This window comes from Dasypus novemcinctus, chromosome 2 (genome assembly GCF_030445035.2).
Source record: "Dasypus novemcinctus isolate mDasNov1 chromosome 2, mDasNov1.1.hap2, whole genome shotgun sequence".
Taxonomy (NCBI): Eukaryota; Metazoa; Chordata; class Mammalia; order Cingulata; family Dasypodidae; genus Dasypus; species Dasypus novemcinctus.
Genome location: NC_080674.1, coordinates 151,230,194 through 151,244,749, shown reverse-complemented (window position 1 = coordinate 151,244,749; position 14,556 = coordinate 151,230,194). Strand labels below are relative to the sequence as shown.

The 14,556-nt window shown below is 39.9% G+C and overlaps 1 protein-coding gene and 1 pseudogene across 13 annotated transcripts in view; one reads left to right on the top strand and one right to left on the bottom strand.

Moving 5' to 3' along the window:
• The window catches only part of ARHGAP26 (Rho GTPase activating protein 26), a 1,052,546-nt gene that overhangs the window by 278,676 nt on the left and 759,314 nt on the right, over positions 1–14,556 (bottom strand). The window lies entirely within an intron of this gene.
• LOC139439858 (apoptosis inhibitor 5 pseudogene) lies at positions 2,165–3,798 on the top strand (annotated as a pseudogene).

Sequence of the window (14,556 nt, the reverse complement as noted above, 5' to 3'; positions counted from 1 at the left end):
AAAAAGTATTCCAATATATTTTGGTACTAGATACAAACATACACACGCACACACAAAAGCAACACTAAAAAAATCTTACCCCAAGAATGCTGGTGATTTCCCTTTTTTCAGATTATGGTGAAAGCAAAACTAAGTATTCATGATTAACAGCAAGAGGATATATTTCTGAAGAATCTCAGTTTAGTTTCTGCCTACCCACCCCTCTTCTCTCTTTCTTTTTCTTCTTTAAATGTAAAGAGATAAAGAGGAGGAGGAAAATTCACTTTCCTGGGCACTGGTCAGGAGCACACAGCATGCGGGAGCAATGGCGGCTAGTTGGGGCAGACTAGGGCCACAGGTCCTTCTGCTCTGCCTTTGGCTGTAAGCACTGGACCAAACGTCTGCACTATTTTCTGAATATACAAATGGGAAGAGTTTTAAACCATATTAGAAAATGCCTTTGCTATGAGGATACTTGTTCTAGCATTTTCTCCCAAGGCCATCAGGTGGGATTTTTGGAAACACCAGTAAAAGGGACACAGAAAGACTAGCATCATGTGCCCTCCTGACTTGACTATGCTGGATTCCAATTCAGCAGGCACAACAATAAGTCTTCAGAAATGCTTATCGTGCTCCAATGCCTTACCACAAAGCAAACAACCTAACTCACAGACTTCCTAATATGCAAAAGGCTGTTAGGTCCTTCCGTCAAAATACCCTTGACTGGATCACTAACAAATATTACAATTTTCTGGCTTTTGGGGTATAAGGCAGAGCTGCAGAAATAGACAAATGAGCCAATTCAACCATTCTTAAAATGAACAAAATCACTCTATAAAGCTCCTTCTCTTATCAACCGCCTTTCCCATGGAGAAAAAAAAAAATTGAAGCTAATCCAATCATAATCTCTGTTCTCATGAATCACTGCCTTAATATTTGACAGAGAGCACCCAACAGTAATTAGTGCTGCTGCTGGAGGTGAGAGGTTATGTTATGGAATGTCTATTAATATCATATTATGGCCTCAAATATCTTTAAACCAACAACTATAATATAGATAATAAACACAGTAAAATGTACAAGGAAAAATACATGATGTGAGTCAATAGGGTAGAAGAGGAAGTGTTCAAAAGAAATAAATGTATGTAAGGACATCCACATGCATGAGAATGAATAGCACAGAGCCTCTGGAAAAAAGATAAAAAGAGAAACACGAGTGGTTTGATTGTGGAAAGGAATTAATTATCACATAGACGGATGGAGGATATTGACAATGGTACCTGCGGTACGTTGAATTATATAGGCAAACACTTAATTTTAATCCACATCCTTATGAGTGTGAACCCATTTAAATAGGACCTTTCAAAGATGTTTAAGTTAAGGTCTAGTCAGCTGAATCAGGGTGGGTCTTAATCCATATACCTGAGGCCTTAGAAGAAGAGCCCAGAAGTCACAGAAGCCAGAAAGAAGAGGCTATCACCACATGATCCAGGGCAGAGACACATAAGCAAAGAACTCCAGGAATTGCTGGCACCCAGTACCAGAATGCCATGAATTTCAGGAGAAAACAAACCTTGCCAATATATTGATTTTGGATTTCTTCTAGTCTTAAAACTGTGAGCCAATGCCAGGCAAATTAAGACAGTATTCAAAAACGCTCCAAGATGGGAACAGAGATAGGAGGTTGTCCTGATGGAGGATTTTCACTATCAGGACTCTGCTGGCAGTGATGTTCAGTTAAAAAGCCAAACCTTCTAACTCTTCAGGTTGAAGGAAACTAAGGAGATATGATGGCAAAATGCAATGTGTGATATTGGATGGGACCCTGGACCAGAAAAAAAGATACTAGTAGAATAACCGGCAAAGTTTGAGGTCTATAAAATAGATAATAGTGGTGTATAGATGTTAATTTCCTAGTCTGATAATGGTAGTGGTTATATAAGATGCTAACATTTGGAGTATCTGGGTGAAGAGTATTCTTGGATTCTTTGTACTATTTTTGCAACATTTCTGTAAGTCTGAAATGTTTTGAAATGAAAAGTTAAAAAAAAAAAGCTAACGCGCATGCACACACACACAGAGGCTCTCATAAATTCTTGACTTGCCAAATGTCATCTTCTAGATAGAGGGAGAAAAATAGGGACCTCTTAATCTGGCCTTAATTCTAATTCTAAGAAACAACTAAATGAGGCGGCAGTGGAGCCAGCGAAGACCAAGACAGCAGGAGCGGGCCCTAGGCTTGTTGTTCATCACGTACGACAGTGGAGTTGTTCATCACGTACGACAGCTTTACCACAACCACGGCATTCTGGCCAATGCCACTGAGCAAGTGGGCCAGCGTAAAGATGCCTATCCAGTGCTACTGGATGGTGTGAAAGGTGATACCAAGGAAAAAAGACTGGCAGCTCGGTTTATTCTAAAATTCTTTAAGCATTTTCCTGAATTGGCTGATTCTGCTATCAATGCACAGATAGACCTCTGTGAGGATGAAGGTGTATCGATTCAACATCAAGCAACTGAAGAGTTGCCTCAGTTTGCCACTGGAGAAAATCTTCCTCAAGTGGCAGACACAATAATCCAACTTTTGCTGACAGATGATTCTGCAAAATTTAACTTAGTGAACAATGCCCTGTTAGGTATATTTAAGATAGATGCAAAAGGGACTTTAGGAGGCTTGTTTAGCCAAATACTTCAAGGAGAGGACATTGTTAGAGAACGAGCAATCAAATTCCTTTCAACAAAGCTTAAGACTTTACCAGATGAAGTCTTAAAAAAGGAAGAAGAGGAGTTTGTACTAACTGACTCCAAAAAGGTTCTGGAAGATGTGATTGGTGAAGAAATTGTTCTGTTCATGAAGATACTATTTGGATTAAAAGGCTTACAGACAGTGAGTCGAAGACAGCAACTAGTAGAGTTGGTGGCTGAAGAGGCTGACCTGGAACAGGCCTTCCATCCCTCAGACCCTGACTGCGTGGACAGGCTCTTATAGTACACTCGCCAGGCAGGACCCCTCTTCTCTAAAAATGTTCATTCCACAAGGTTTGTGACTTAGGTCCGTGAGCAGGTTCTCCCTAACCTCAGTTCCTTGACTACCCCAGTGGAAGGCCTCGATATACAGTTGGAAGTATTGAAATTGTTGGCAGAGATGAATTTATTTTGTGGTGGCATGGAAAAGCTGGAAACAAATTTAAGGAAAATATTTGATAAATTACTGAAGTACATTTCTCTCCCTCCAGAAGAAACAGAAAATGGAGAGAATGCTAGTAATGAAGAAGCCAAACCGCAATTCAGCTCTGTGGAATGTTTATTGTATAGCTTTCACCAGTTGGAACGAAAACTTCCAGATTTCTTAACAGCCAAACTGAATGCAGAAAGCTCAAAGATTTCAAAATCAGGCTGTAGTGCTTTGCACAGGGCCTGCAGGTTTATATCAATTACCCTTGGCTCTTAAGGAAAACCAGGTGAGGCCTTAAAAATGGAAGAGAACAAAATTAAAGCTGTTGCATTGAAAATAACCAACAATATAAATGTTTTAATCAAAGATCTCTTCCACATTCCTCCTTCATACAAGAGCACAGTAACATTATCCTGGAAGCCTGTACAGAAGGTTGTAATTGGGCAAAAGAGACCCAATGAAGATGCAACTTCAGGTTCACCACCCAAGAAATCTCCAGCAGGGCCAAAAAGGGACACCAGGCAAACCTATAATCTCCTAGTCGGAAATATAGCAGCAATTTGGGTAACTTTAATTATGAGCAGGAAGTGACCAAAGTTGGGGAACACAAGGAAATCATAGTCGGGGAAGACTCTACTGAATAAGACATGACTTTTTTCAGCATTGTCATGAGCTTAATATACTTACATTCTACTTCACTGGATTGCTGGGGATGTCCCTTTAAAATGACTGCTGCCTTCAGCTAAAAACTTAATGTTCTTTATACCTTTGTATGTATGATCTACTTTTGTAACAGACCCTGGCTGTGTCCAAGGTAAAAACCACAAAAATATTTTTGGATGCTTTTGCAATATCATCATTACTCAGACATCATATTGCAAATCTTTCTCCTTTAAACATCTTGATAATTTGTTATTCAGAGCTGTTCAAATATAAAATGTAATGAAATTCAGTCATTCTAATAACTGATAAAGATCATCAGTTTTGAAAGGTTATTGACTTCCTTCTCTCATTTGTCTTATTTTTCTCCCAATATATGGAGAAGAGTAGTGGTCATTCTTATTTTCATTGTTTTTTAAATAAAGCTGCTAGGCAGTATTGCAGCATTCCTACCTAGTGTTATAAAAGCAAAATACTTACCAGCTTTCTTAAAATGTAGAAATGACATTACATTTTTTGAAGGAGTTGCTTTGCTCTTCCCACCTAACTCTTCTCCATCTATTGTGATGTAAACTTTTGAGTATGGGATCTTACTACTCAGAATAGAAATGTGTATGTATGATATACATACATAAAAATACTTGTGTGTGTATGTGTGTATACATATATATATACATAAACAGTTTGATATGGTTAGGAATTCCAAAAATAGATATCGGATTATGTTTGTAATCTGGTCTGTACCTGGGCATGATTAAGTTATGGTTAGGGCTTTGATTGGGCCACGTCATTAGGACATTGAGTCCCTACCCCTTGGTGGGTGGGGACTCACTGATAAAAGGCACGGCAAAGGACAGAGTTAAGGGTTTTTGCTGTTGGAGTTTTGATGTTCGAGTTTGATGTTGAAGCCTTACGCTTGAGCCCTGGGAAGTAAGCTCACAGAGGAAAGAGAAGCCAGCCCCAGAAAGAGAGGAACCCTGAGCCCAGGAAGAAGCAAGCCCTGGGAAGGAAGGAACCTTGAACCCAGAGAAAAGCAAGACCCTGGAAGGAACCCAGGAAGCCTGAACCCTCACAGACATTGGCAGCCATCTTGCTACAACACGTGAAAATAAATTTTGGTGAGGGAAGTTACTTATGCTTTATGGCCTGGTAACTGTCCTTTATAAAAGTCAACAGATTTCTGGTATTTTGCCTCAGCACCCCTTAGGCTGACTAATACAGAAACCTTCAGAGTTACAGACTCATTCATGCCACCGTCCACGGAGGAGATTCAGCAGTAGTTCACCTAGACCACAAAAAATGAAAGAACTTCGGGAAAATATAAAACCATGTGTAAAGTTCACAGAATAAGGAGTAGGCAGAACAATGACTGCCCTCTAGAATAGGTACAGAAAGTGCAGGCATCTCCTTTCTCTTCTCTGAATAGAACTACAGGTAGAAGAGGGGCTAAAAAGAGCAAACCCAGCAGCCATGTGGAAAGGCATATTCATTTCAGGAGCCATCCTAGTTTCAGAGTCCCAGGAGACATTAGAAACTGTAGCTCCTTTGGCTCCTTGGGAGGGGATGGGGTATTTTCTGCTCAGAAGAACCCTGGTAGTGCCTGGAGAAGGCTGTTGGCCACCCTTAGAGTAGAGAGGTGCAGAGGACACTCGGGTTCCCCTTTAGACCAAGCAGCCAGGTTAACTAGAAGAGCAAAAGCTCAGAACAGAGATAAGAAGTGTGCATTTGGCTGGAATGCCCTTTGTTCTTTACCATTCCAAAAGTGGGCAGGGTGAGCAATCTACTAGAAAATAAGATTATACCAGTAAGGATAAAATGGAAAAGTCATCTTGACCAAGAAAAGAACACTAGAAAAAGTTTAGGTTTGTACCATGGGCTTTAGAAAGCAGGAATGAGAAAAAAGATGGTTGTAATCCCAAGACCAGAAATTCAAAAAGGAATAACAATACTTCATATAGCATGAGCCATATGCCACACACTGTCATAAGCATTTCTCATATTTGTCACACATTACTGTGTGACAAAGGAGAAATACAAATGGCCCATAAACATCAGAAACTATGATGACAAAGGAGAAATACAAATGGCCCATAAACAACAGAACACAAGGTACTTAAGAAATGCAAATGAAAACAAGTTTCAATTTTCTACCATTTGACTGACATATACACACTTACACCCAAAGACAGATAATACGCAGCCCACTTAAGTGATGGGAGGGACTATAATTTGATACTTTTTTGTAGGAAGGATAATTTGGCAATTTCTATTAAAATATTAAAAGTACATACCATTCAACCTAGCAATTCTAATTGGTATGTATCTTAGAAAAATGCTCCGTTGAATGATGAAGTACATACAAGGATTTTCACTATGGTTTGTAATGAAGAAACGTTCTAAAATATTCAAATGGCTAAAGATTTAATAATATATGGGAAATCTATACTCTGTCAAAAATTTTGCAAAGCAGAAGGATTTATTTCTAGATGTACATGCACAGGGATGAAAACATACAGAAAAGGTTCTTGAAGGAAACAGTACACTCGTAACTCTGGGGAGGGGCTTCTCCCTTACACTATGACTAGGAAGGGGACTTAGTAGGACTACACAATTTCAGCTAATGTCAAGGACAAAGAATAAGGGAGAAATATCTAAAGGAATAAATGTGGCTCATAGATGCCCCTCACAGTAACTTGGACTTTAAAAATGTTTATGACTTTCATTTCATAACAACATTAATACATGCTGACTGTGAAAAATCCTAACAATTCATAGTGAAGGCTCAAAGTCCCTCTCACAACCATTCGCACTCCCCAGAGCTTTAAGCTAAAACAATAAGGATGAGAGATTAAGGAGGCCACTAAATCAAAAATTAAAATAAGAGGGGCTCAAGTCTATAAAGTAGTGATGTGAAGATGAAGTCTGCGATGATCTGAGGCTTGAGGAAAATGCTAAAGACAATCAGAGAAGATTTCACACTATATTTAGACCAAGGAAGTGAACAAAGAAGTGAGGCTATTAAATGGGGGATTTGTAAGCATGGATAAAGGTGGGTGGGGAATCATCAGAAACTTGCCTCCATTAAGAGTAAGTCATACCAGACCAATCATACTTTAAGTTTTACCAGGCTCATTCATGTAATTATTTGACAGTACTTACTGAGCATCTCCTCTTTGTCAAATGCTACATACTGAAGACGCAAGTCAAAAATAAAAAAGACAGACAAGCTCCTGCCCTCTTGAAGAACACAATCCATCTAGTGGGCAGACATTATTCTAATAATCACACTAATCAATGTATAATTACAAGCTAAAGTAAGGCCCTGGAGGGAAAGGATTGTGTTCCCAGAAAATGACACCCCAGCTGAGAAGTGAAGGGCAGAACTGGTTACTGATTGGGAGAACACTGCACACAAAATCCAACTTGACTTTTACCGGAGTGCCTAAGGAAGTCTCTCAAAACATCTTTGCCAAAAAATGGAGAAACAGGTTCATGGACAGAATTCAGGGGGCCTATGAACTTGGATGCTGGGGAATAAAGACCACCCTTCACTAACTTGTAAATGAAATTTAGCATTTTCTTCAAATGTGAATGTGGAAAACAAAAAACAGTAGCATTAGCAATATCTGTGACTTTGTCACCAATAGAAATCACAGATCTTTTCATATAACATTACGGTGGTTACTGAAAACCTGAAATATTTATATTCATCATTACTTCAAAACTATAGGAGTTATCAGACTTGCCATTGTATCTTATGATTTAATGTGGTAATAATGAGGCATATATATTATTATATCACAAGTATTTTTATATATTTTTAAAAAGATTTTATTTATTTATTTCTCTCCCCTCCCCCCACCCCCCCCCCACCCCGGTAGACTGTTCTCTGTGTCTATTTGCTGCATCTTATTTGTCCACTTCTGTTGTTATCAGCAGCACAGGAATCTGTGTTTCTTTTTGTTGCATCATCTTGTGTCACATCTCCGTGTGTGCGGCACCATTCCTGAGCAGGCTGCAATTTCTTTCGCACTGGGTGGCTCTCCTTACGGTGCGCACTCTTTGCAAGTGGGGGTCCCCTACACGGGGGACACCCCTGCGTAGCACGGCACTCCTTGCACACATCAGCACTGCACATGGGCCAGCTGCACACGGGTCAAGGAGGCCTGGGGTTTGAACCACGGACCTCCCTTGTGGTAGATGGACGCCCTAACCACTGGGCCAAGTCCGCCGCCTGTTTTTATATTTTGATAAGCACATTTCTAAATATTTTACTCAATTGCTAGCCATATATTTTATTTTGTGCCTTTAAAAACAGTATTCTGAGAAAGGTAATACAGGCTTCACCTAATTGCCTAATAGATTCACAGCACACACACGAAAAAAGATTAGAGATCATTTGGCTACATTCTGATAAATCTAGGTAGATACACATTAAAATGGACTACAAAATCAAGGAACTCAACTTCAAATCTACCCACCAGACTCAGGTAATGGAGGCAACCCAATTTCCTAAGGAGAAACGTCTTGGCCATACTCAGCCCTTCCCTTTAGTTGTCATTATTTATTTAACAAATGTTCTCTGTGCCAGTCATGTACTAAGCATAGGGCGACAGCAGCAAACATACAAAATTCCTTTCAAGTGGTTTCTCCTCATCTTTGTATCTTCAATGTCCATCACAGTGATTGGTGGATAATCTACATATGTTTGCTAAATGTAGAAAGAAAAGTGCCTAATACCCGAATAAGTGCCAGCACCATGTAGTAAGAAGATGCAAGCAAAAACCCTCTGGCTCTCAAAATTTCCATTCCTTAGAAAACTTTCATTAACTTTCCAGACCAAAACAATTTTACCTGACCTCCTTCTCATTATTCCCTCCTTAATACTCAGGTTGCTCAATTAAATAGTCATTGGTGTCCATGAGAAATTGTTCTTGTGAAGGACATCTAACCAAAGGGAACAAGGACAGAAAGGAGTCTTATTAAATTTCTTTTCAGACCTGAGCATATTGGTGTGATATAATATGTACCCACTACAGATTCCAACTGTATTAAAACACACAGGACTCAAAAATGAAGCTTGTAATTGTCCTCTTTCCAGTAAAAGAAAAAGAAAAGAAAAAAAAAACAGAAGCAAAATAAAAAGGGAGGTATAATCCCATTTCTCAGTAGCTTGGGGATTGATGATGGTGGAGGGTAGGGAAATGGTAAGCATGTTGGGGACCACATATCCAGACTCTTTACCAGTTGACACAGTGTGATACTAAAAAGAGAGCTTCCAGAGAGTGTACTCCCCAATGGAGCAGCAACAATCCCCCAAATGCAATGGCAATGACAGTGAAGAAGGATGGTCCAGTGATGGGCCCTTGATACTCATGACTATGCTTAGGATAGTATGCTGAAAATTTCAACTAGGCCTAGAGCTACAGGGTGCCTAAGAGTTCCCTCATGAGAGCCTCCATGTTGCTCAAATGTGGCCACTCTCTAAGCCAAACTCAGCATGTAAATGCATTACTTTCACCCCAGTGTGGGACATGACCCCTGGGGATAAGCCTCCCTGGCGCTGAGGGATTTCTACCAAGCAACACCTGGTAATGCAACTAGAAAAAGACATTGAATAAAAGGAGGAAACAGTAAAGACAAATAAGTTCATATGACTACAAGACTTTAAAGTGAGTCAGGAGGTCATCAGAGACATTGCACTTACCTGGATCTCAGAGACAGTCAAAGTAGATACAACGCCAGATACTGGTGCTCCTGAGGGCTATGGAGACAACCTGGTCCTATGGTCATGACAGATGGCTCTGGAGTTCAGTGCCTTGCCAGTGGGCCCTACTTTGGAATTTGTGCTCCTGAGTGTTATGGAGTTGGACTCAGATGTGAACTCTCTACACATGGCTCTTCTGTCACTTTTACTGAACCAGTAGTTGACCCAGGAGACTTGAATCTCTGACCTGACTATGTGTCATCTAGGCCCCAAGCCTCAGAGGAGTTGCAGCACCTACTGTCCGGTTCGTTGGACTTGCCAATGTTGGCTAACAGGGAGGTGGGGATAGTCAATCACCACACCAGGGAACTGGGAGAGTCTACAACTACAAGTAGGAGAATTCCATCCACCAGCCATGTAGGATCTAAGCTCCCTGTCCAGTCAGAGGTGGAGTGGGCATCGCCATCCCAGTGTCCTCAGGATGGAGTAATAATATATGGATTACAGTGGACTGACTGGTGTTCCACTATAGAATTATTGTGACTCTAGCAATGGAAGAAATTGATGTGGAGACAATGGCCATAGGAGTTGCTGAGGGCAGGGAGAGGGAAGAAGAGGTGCGATACGGGGGAATTTTCAGGACTTGGAATTGTCCTGAATGATACTGCAGGGACAGAAGCAGGATATCATATATCCTGCCACAACCCACTGAATGGACTGGGAGAGAGTATAAACTAATACGTAAATTATAATCCATGCTGTGCAGCAGTGCTCCAAAATGTATTCATCAAATGCAATGAATGTGCCACACTGATGTGGGTGGAGTGGGGGGGTGGGGAATGGAGGTATATGGGATGCTCTTATATTTTTTCATGTAACATTTTGTATGATCTATGTATCTTTAAAAAAAATTTTCAAATCTATTCTTAAAAAAAAAAAAAGAGCTTCCACAAAATCGGCAGAACCATCCTTCCAAACCTTCATTCCACATGGAAAATGCCGGGCTTGTATCATCACATAACAGCTGAACAATTTCACCCCCCACCTTCTTAATCATCAGTACTACTTTGATCACTTATTTTACCAAGGAAAGAAAAATATAAGTGCCAGCAGGAGACTGATGATCTGAGTTTAAGTACACAATGATTATGACTTGCCAGACCTGGACTGTGTTGTAGCAAGGGACATAAAAGATTACTTCATGCTCCCTCACTCATATTCTCAAAGTACAGACTGCTAAACGAACTCACATTCTCAGAATACTAGCAAAAGTAGTGTCTGTCCTGCACTTTGGAGAACAGGGACAAAGTGACTTAGAACCCAGATATCCCAAGAGTTGTCTCTCTACCCCATAAGGACAAAGTAAAAACAAACTTCTAATGAGCACAGCACCATGTGGAGGTGCTGTGCTAAGCACTTTAAATGTACTGTATGTCAATCCTTACTAATGAAATCTTAGGAGATAGGTACTATTACTAGTCCCATTTTGCAGGTGAGGAAGCACGTTCAGAAGGCTCGGTCATTTTCCAGTGTCTGAAAGCTACTAAGTAGGTGGAGTGGGGATTGAAATCCAGGCTGCCTGAGCCCACATTCTTACCCACCAGGACGTTCCACCTCTGATCCTGGGATCTCACCTTAACAGCGATCAATCTTACTTCTCCTTTGAAATACTCTAAGAGTTCACTCAGGCATTAGATTAGGAATCCAGAGCATATGATGCAATGCAATTGTCCATTTATTCTAGGAGTTTTTCAAAGACAAGGGGTCTGAAGCTTGGGTAGAGTTAGTGGAAGGTGAGAGAAGGACACACTTTGTGCAGTCTCAAGGTCTGTAAGGACCAAAATAGAAGATTTCTTAAAAGTAGAGGTAAGGAGAAGGAAGCAAAGAAGTCTTTTATTAAAGGAGTGGTTTCTCCTTCTCCCTCCTCTTTCCTTCTTCCACTGCAGTAGCCATAACAGAATGGCTCCATGGAAAAGTTAGGGTAGATAACACCATTCAACTATGGCTTCCTAATAATTCAGTAGTGTCTGCACTGCAGTAAAAATAAAATAACACAGAGCTGGAAGTTAGGAGACCTGGATTATCTACCCAAGATCAACCATGAACTAGCTTTTCTAAACTGGGGTTCCTTCTTCTTCCTTAAAGAAGGGTGTAATATTGGCGTAGGTGTGGGCTTCTTTCTGCTCCACAGCTATGAACTTGAACCACATGAATCTGCCAATATTGAAGCATTTTTTGACCTACAAAAGGAGCAATTTCAAATGGTTCAACCTAATAAATGGCTTTGCACACAGTCTTTCATGCTACACTATCTTGTTTAACTCCCTAATCTAATTCCACATAATTCTGACATCTACCATCCTTCAAACCTATTGGCTATCAAAGGAGATTCAAGTACTGGCTCAAAGTGGAAAATCATTTAATTTAACTACAGATCCTTAGGATGTGAAGGACGACTAATAGCTCTATAATAAGGAGGTAGGTAATATAAGCAGTTCCAGACAGATACCACCAATCACAGCTGAGGGAATATATAGAACACACTTCAAAGAGGCTGATCTGAGTAAGCTCTGAGGTTCCAGATCACCCACCAGCCCCGCTGATTTGCTGAGTCATCTTTCCAAAGTAGAGAGAGAAATACCTCAGGTTGGGTTGCATATGTGTTGGCAATAATGGTGGGCTAGTAGTGATTTTAACCCACTTGCTTTCAGCAAACATGCTTACCAGTAATATACAAAGAGAAAAGGAGAAAAAACTTCGGTTATTCAGAACTGGCAAAGAAAATTTGCTGTTCTCTAAAATTTTTCTGAGCTGCTGTATTTATGTGACTTAAACTAAGATTTCCATGTCCAATTTAATATGGAAAGTCATCTGTTCCCAAGAGTTGGACAACAGCCGCAGAAGATTAATATGAAAGCGCATGGTGGCGTCAATAGTGACTCTTACCTCTTGTCCACCTAGATTTAACAGAAAGTGAAGGAAATTCAGCAGAATCATTTAAACCATACCTGACTAGTTAGCTTGGTTTTTTGGTTGTTGTTTTTTAAAATAGAGTAGACTCACAGGAAATTGCAAAAACAGTAGAGAGAATCTCAGAACCCTTTTATAACCAGCATCTTCCAATGGGACCAAACTTGTGTAACTATAATACAAAATAAAACCCAGAAATTTTCATTGCTAACTAGATACAGACCTTGTTCAGATTTTGCCAGTTTTTATATGCACTCATTTGTATTTGTGAGAATGTGTATGCATGTGCACTTCAATACAATTGGATCCCATGTATTGATTCATCTAACCAATACCACAATCAAGAGACAGATCTGAAAGAAACTGTTCCATCATCCTGTGCAACCCCCTTTATAGCGGCACCCCTCTTCCCACTGTCCCTATGCCTGGCAATCACTAAAACTATTCTCCTTTTCTAGAATTTTGTCATTTCAAGAATGCTATAAAATGGAGAATATATTATGAAACCTTTTGAGATTGGCTTTTTTTTCACTTGGCATAAAGCTTTTAAGATCTGTCCAGATTTTGTTGCATGTACAAATGTTCATCTTTTTATTGCGCGGTAGTATTCCATTTTATGCATGTACCACAGTTTGTTTAAACATTCACCCACTGAAGAAGACTTGGGTTGTTTCCAGTATGGGGCTATTATGAATAAAGCTGTTGTACAGGTTTTGTGTGAACATGAGTTTTCATTTCTCTGGAATAAATGCCAAAGAGCAATTGCTGGTTCATATGGTTAAGTGCAGGTTTAGTTTTACTAGAAACTACCAAGTGATCTTCCAGTGTGGCTGCATCCCTACAGCAATGTATAAGAAATCTAGTTCTCTGTGTCCTTGCCAGCACATGATGTTATCACTTAGTCATTCTAACAAGGATACAGTGATATCTCATTGTGGTCTTAGTAACATTTTTCTAATTACTAAGGATGTTGAACATCTTTTCATGTGCTCATTTGCCTTCCATCTATTCTTTTTGGAAAAATGTCTGTTTGTGTCTTTTGTCCATTTTCTAATTGGACTGTTTAGTCTTTAAACTGTTGAGATTTGAGAGTTCTTTTTAAATTCTAGATGTAAGTCCTCTGTCAGATATATGCTTTGCAAATATTTTCTTCCAGTCTACAGGTTGACTTTTCATTCTCTTAACAGGGTCTTTCACACAGCAAAAGTTTGTAATTTTGATGAAGAACACTTTATCCATTATTTATTTTATAGATCATCCTTTTGAGGTCATGTCTAAAAACTCTTCACCTAGCCCTAGGTCTCAAAGATTTTATCCTATGTGTTCTTTTAAAAGTTTTATAGCTTTATACTTCACATTTAAATCTATGATCCATTTTAATTAAAATTAATTAATTTTTGTTAGGATGTGAAAGTTGAAGTTCAATCTTTTGCCTATGCATGTTCATCGTTCTAGTACTATTTGTTGTAAAGACTATCTTTCCTTCATTGAATTGTTTTTGAACCTTTGTCAAAAATCTATTAGGCATATTTAGGTAGGTTTATTCTGGGTTATTTATTCTGTTCTATTGATGTGTTTATCTATTGTTCTGTCAATACCACAGTCTTGATTACTGTAGCCATCTAGGAAGTCTTAAAATCAGATAGAATGAGACCACCCACTATATTGTTCTTTTTCAAAATTGATTTAGGGGCGGCAGACTTGGCCCAGTGATTAGAGCATCCGTCTACCACATGGGAGGTCCACGGTTCAAACCCCAGGCCTCCTTGACCCATGTGGAGCTGGCCCATGCGCGGTGCTGATGCGTGCAAGGAGTGCCGTGCCATGCAAGGGTGTCCCCACATAGAGGAGCCCCACGCGCAAAGAGTGTGCACCGTAAGGAGAGCCACCCAGCACAAAAGAAAGTGCAGCCTGCCCAGGAATGGCACCGCACACATGGAGAGCTGACATAACAAGATGACGCAACAAAAAGAAACACAGATTCCCCTGCCACTGATAACAACAGAAGCGGACAAAGAAGATGCAGCAAATAGACACAGAGAACAGACAACCAGGGTGGGGGGGG